We start from the raw sequence: 5,970 nt of genomic DNA, 5'->3' as shown, positions 1-5,970 counted from the left end.
ACCTGCTGGGACCATTCTTTAGTACCATTTACATGAACACAAAGTCAGGCCACAGACTCCAAGGCTTTCGTCAAGAAAACTACAGGATGCTAGACTACTTTAAGCGCCGTCGTCAAGATTGTAATCACTTGTGAAGTTCCTTTGGAGATGTGCTAATTTAGAACAGCAGGATGCGAGCCGGGTGTTAGCTCGATAACAACAACAAACGCCCCCCCCCCAAAAAAAAAAAATACTTACACTACAAACGTGATACTTTCTCGCAAAACTTAAACAATGTCACTGAACGCAAATATTAACACTAGAAACGTGTAGTTTTTTTAACAATATTTATTTACTTTACATAACCATGCTTATTATTTGACAACTTTCCTCTACAGCGTGGTATGTAAAATCGTCTTATTCTACGTCTACGCTTTTACAGACTAAAGATTTTTTATGTTGCCTCAGTGAAACATTTCCGATGTTGCCTTCTTTTTGGTAACCACCATATTTCTTATAAACACACATATTAAGGGAGCCATCCGCAGCAGCCTCACCCTCACTCACCCTCAACCACCTCTCTTTCTATTTTGTTAAGGGTAACTTGCAGCCAACCTCTCTTGCTATTTTGTTAAGGGTAACTTGCAGCACACATTTCAAGACGAATTACAGTAAGGCAGAAAATGGTGTCTGGAAACGTTATGTTTTTTTAGATCAAAACTCCTATACTTTACATACCATCTACCACTGTATTTTAACGTTCCCTCACACACATTAATGTAGGCATGCTATAAAAAAAACAACACAACTTTGATGGGAAATACATCAGCTCAAAACATTTCGCCACACCTTTCTCTAGATTTATTTATTGACAAACAAAATTATCTACCATCTTCTCTCACCCTCAACCACTCACCCTCAACCACTCACCCTCAACCACTCACCCTCAACCACTCACCCTCAACCACTCACCTTCAACCACTCACCCTCAACCACTCACCCTCAACCACTCACCCTCAACCACTCACCCTCAACCACTCACCCTCAACCCCTCCCCCTCACCCTCACTCATCCTCACTCATCTTCAATACCTCACCATCACTAACCCTCAACCCCTCACCCTCAGTAACTCTCAACACCTCTATCACCCTTACCCTCACTCACCCTCCATACCTCACCCTCACTAACACTCAACCCCTCACTCACCCTCACTCTCACCCTCACTCACACTCAACACCTCAGCCTCACCCTCACCCTCCTACAGACACATTCAAGGCCCTCATCTTGAGCAATGATCACGATTTTTATTGTACAACTAAAAAAAAAAAAATGGTGGCAAATACATCAGCTCATAACATTTCGCCACACCTGTCTCTACATTTTTGGATTGCCAAACAAAATTATCTACCATCTTTCGAAATCGCCCACTGTATTTGAACGTTGTCACACACACATTTGTATTTGAACCTTGTCACACACACATTAAGGGAGGCATGCTCACCCTCAATGACCCTCACCTTCAACACCTCACCTACCCTTACCCTCACTCACCCAACACCTCACCCTCACTCACCATCAACATCTCACCCTCACTCACCCTCATCCTCACTCCCCATCAACACCTCACCATCACTAACCCTCAACTCCTCACTCTCACTAACCCTCAACCCCTCCCCCTCACTCACCCTCACCCTCCTTCACCATCAACACTTCAACATCAGTAACCCTCAACTCCTCACTCTCACTAACCCTCAACCCCTGCCCCTCACCCTCACTCATCCTCACCCTCATTCACCGTCAACACCTCACCCTCACTCAACATCTCACCTTCACTCACCATCAACATCTCACCCTCACTCACCCTAAAAACCTCACCCTCAACACCTCACCCTCAACACCTCACCCTCAACCACTCACCCTCAACCACTCACCCTCAACCACTCACCCTCACCTCACCCTCACCTCACCCTCAACCCCTCACCCAACCCCACAACTCTTCACCCTCAACACCTCACTCACTCAATACCTCCCCCTCACTCACCCTCACCCTCACTTACCCATAACACCCCACCATCACTAACCCTCAACCCCTCCCTTTCACCCACACTCACCCTCACCCTCATTCACCATCAACACTTCACCATCAGTAACCCTCAAATCCTCAATCTCACTAACCCTCAACCCCTGCCCCTCACCCTCACTCATCCTCACCCTCATTCACCGTCAACACCTCACCCTCACTCAACATCTCACCTTCACTCACCATCAACATCTCACCCTCACTCACCCTAAACACCTCACCCTCAACACCTCGCCCTCAACACCTCACCCTCAACACCTCACCCTCAACACCTCACCCTCAACCACTCACCCTCAACCACTCACCCTCAACCACTCACCCTCAACCACTCACCCTCAACCACTCACCCTCAACCACTCACCCTCACCTCACCCTCACCTCACCCCCAACCCCTCACCCAACCCCTCAACTCTTCACCCTCAACACCTCACTCACTCAATACCTCCCCCTCACTCACCCTCACCCTCACTTACCCTCAACACCCCACCATCACTAACCCTCAACCCCTCACCCTCACCTTCACTCCCCCTCCCTCAGCCTCAACCCCTCACCCTCACTAATTCTCAACTCCTCAATCCCCCTTACCCTCAATCACCCTCAATACCTCACTCTCACTAATCCTCAACCCCTCACCCTCACTAATTCTCAACCCCTCAATCACCCTTACCCTCACTCACCCTCAATACCTCACCCTCACTAACACTCAACCCCTCACTCACCCTCACTCTTACCCTCACTCACACTCAACACCTCAGCCTCACCCTCACTCACCCTCACCCTCAACCCCTCATGCCATTTTTAAGGGGACCTTGGAGCAGACAGTTCAAGTCGAATTACAGTAAGGGAGAAAATGGCGTCTGGAAATGTTTTTTTTTTTAAACAAAACTCCTTTAGTTTACATACCATCCCGTACATACACTCCAACATGAATCCCAGCATTTAAAATTACCCACAGACACATTCAAGGGGCGCATCCTTAGCAATGCTCACTGTTTTCATAGTAAAAATAACAACACAACTTAGATGGAAAATATTGTATCCAGCCTCTGACCCATTCAGCAACATACATCAGCTCATAAAACTTCTCCACACCTTTTTCTACATTTATGTATTGGCAAACAAAATCATACACCATCTTTCTCATTCGCCCACTGTATTTTAACGTTGCCACACACACATTAATGTAGGCATCTGCAGCAATGTTCATTCTTTTCATACTAAACATAAACGCCACAACTTTGAGCCTGGATATTACAAGACTTACATTAAGGAACGCATCCGCAGATAAGTTCTGTATTTACAACACGTACACACACAGCAAAAACTATCCTAGCATTTAAAACTACCCACAGACACATTTTAGGCCCGCGTACGCAGCAAGGCTCACGATTTTTATCATAAAAACAAAAACACAACTTTTATGTCAAATATTGCATCCGGCCTCTGACCGATTCAGCACCATGCATCAGCTCATAACATTTCCCCACACCTGTATTTACATTTATGTATCGCCAAACAAAATCATCGACCATCTTTCTCATTCGCCCACTGGATTTTAACGTTGCCACACACCCATTCATGGACGGCTCCACAGCAATGTTCAGTATTTGCATACTAAACATAAACGCCACAACTTCGCCACAACTTTCAGCCTGTATATTACAAGAGTTCTATGTTTAAAAGTGAAACTTTGTATACTTTACAAGCTTTATATATTCCATTTTTAAGGGTAACTTCGAGCAAACAGTTGAACTTCAATTACACTAACGTTAAATAAAACAGAAAAAAAAAAAAAAAAATTGCTTTGTCAGTTCCGAGCTAACTCTTATGTGCGCTTAAGGGAGTTGGCCAGGGAAGTCTACTGGCGCGCCAATGTCGAAACTCCATTTGCATACACATTCAAACATTCACACTTCCAATTTGCGCACATCAGCTAGTGTGACTTTTCCTTGGGGCAAGGGAAGGACTGCGAGCCGGGTGTTAGCTCGAGAACAACAACAAACCCCCCCCCCCCCCCCCAAAAAAAAAAGACTAACAGTAGAAACGTGATGTTTTTGGGCTAAACTTAAACAATCCCACTGAATGTAAATACGAACATTAGAAACGTGATTTTTTTTAAACAAAACTTATTTACTTTACATAACCAGGCCTAGTATTTCACAATTTTGCGGGACAGCGTAGTATGTAACATCGGACTATTCTACTTCGACGCTTGTACAGACTAAAGATTTTCGATGTTGCCTTCAGTGAAAAATTTCCGATGTTGCCTTCTTTTGGATAACCACCATATTTCTTATACACACACATTAAGGGACGCATCCGCAGCAGCCTCACCTTCACTCACCCTCACCCTCACTCACCCTCAACCCCTCATGCTATATTTAAGGGTAATTTGGTGCAGACAGTTCAAGGCGAATGACAGTAAGGGAGAAAATCTCGTCTGGAAACGTTATGTTTTTAGAACAAAACTCCTATACTTTACATACCATGCCGTACACACAACGACAACAATCCCAGCATTTAAAATTACCCACAGACACATTCAAGGTCCGCATCCTCAGCAATGCTCACGATTTTTATAGTAAAAATAACAACACAACTTTGATGGCAAATAAATCAGCTCAGAACATTTCGCCACACCTATCGCTACATTTATGTTTTGGCAACCAAAATTATCTACCATCTTTCTAATTCGCCCAATGTATTTTAACGTTGCCACACACACATTAATGGAGGCATGCTCACCCTCAATCACCCTCACCTTCAACCTCTCACCTACTCTCACCCTCACTCACCCTCAACCCCTCACCCTCACTAACTCTCAAACCCTCAATCACCCTTACCCTCACTCACCCTCAATACTTCACCTTCACTAACACTCAACCCCTCACTCACCCTCACTCTCACCCTCACTCACACTCAACACATCAGCCTCACCCTCACCCTCACTCACCTTCAATCCCTCATGCCATTTTTAAGGGTAACTTGAAGCTGACAGTTCAAGTCCAATTACAGTAATGGAGAAAATGGCGTCTGGAAAAGTGATGGATTTTTAACAAAAGTCCTATAGTCACTCACCCTCAATGCCTGACCCAACACCTCACCTTCACTCAACATCAACATCTCACCATCCCTCACCCTCAACACCTCACCCTCAACCCCTCACCCTCAACCACTCACCCTCAACCATTCACCCTCAACTACTCATCCTCACTCACCCTCCCTCACCCTCAACCCCTCACCCACACCCTCAACACTTCACCCTAAACACCTCACTCACCCTCAACCCCTCCCCCCCCTCACTCCCCCTCACCCTTACTCACCCTCAACACCTACCTCACTCACCCTCAACCCCTCACCCTCACTAACTCTCAAACCCTCAATCACCCTTACCCTCACTCACCCTCAATACTTCACCTTCACTAACACTCAACCCCTCACTCACCCTCACTCTCACCCTCACTCACACTCAACACATCAGCCTCACCCTCACCCTCACTCACCTTCAATCCCTCATGCCATTTTAAAGGTTAACTTTGAGCTGACAGTTCAAGTCCAATTACAGTAATGGAGAAAATGGCGTCTGGAAAAGTGATGGTTTTTTAACAAAAGTCCTAGAGTCACTCACCCTCAACGCCTCACCCAACACCTCACCTTCACTCAACATCAACATCTCACCATCCCTCACCCTCAACCCCTCACCCTCAACCCCTCACCCTCAACCACTCACCCTCAACCACTCACCCTCAACCACTCACCCTCAACTACTCATCCTCACTCACCCTCCCTCACCCTCAACCCCTCACCCACACCCTCAACACTTCACCCTAAACACCTCACTCACCCTCAACCCCTCCCCCTCACTCCCCCTCACCCTTACTCACCCTCAACACCTACCTCACTCACCCTCA

This window comes from Lissotriton vulgaris, chromosome 4_1 (assembly GCF_964263255.1).
Source record: "Lissotriton vulgaris chromosome 4_1, aLisVul1.2, whole genome shotgun sequence".
NCBI classification, from domain to species: Eukaryota; Metazoa; Chordata; class Amphibia; order Caudata; family Salamandridae; genus Lissotriton; species Lissotriton vulgaris.
This window is presented reverse-complemented; position numbering follows the sequence as displayed.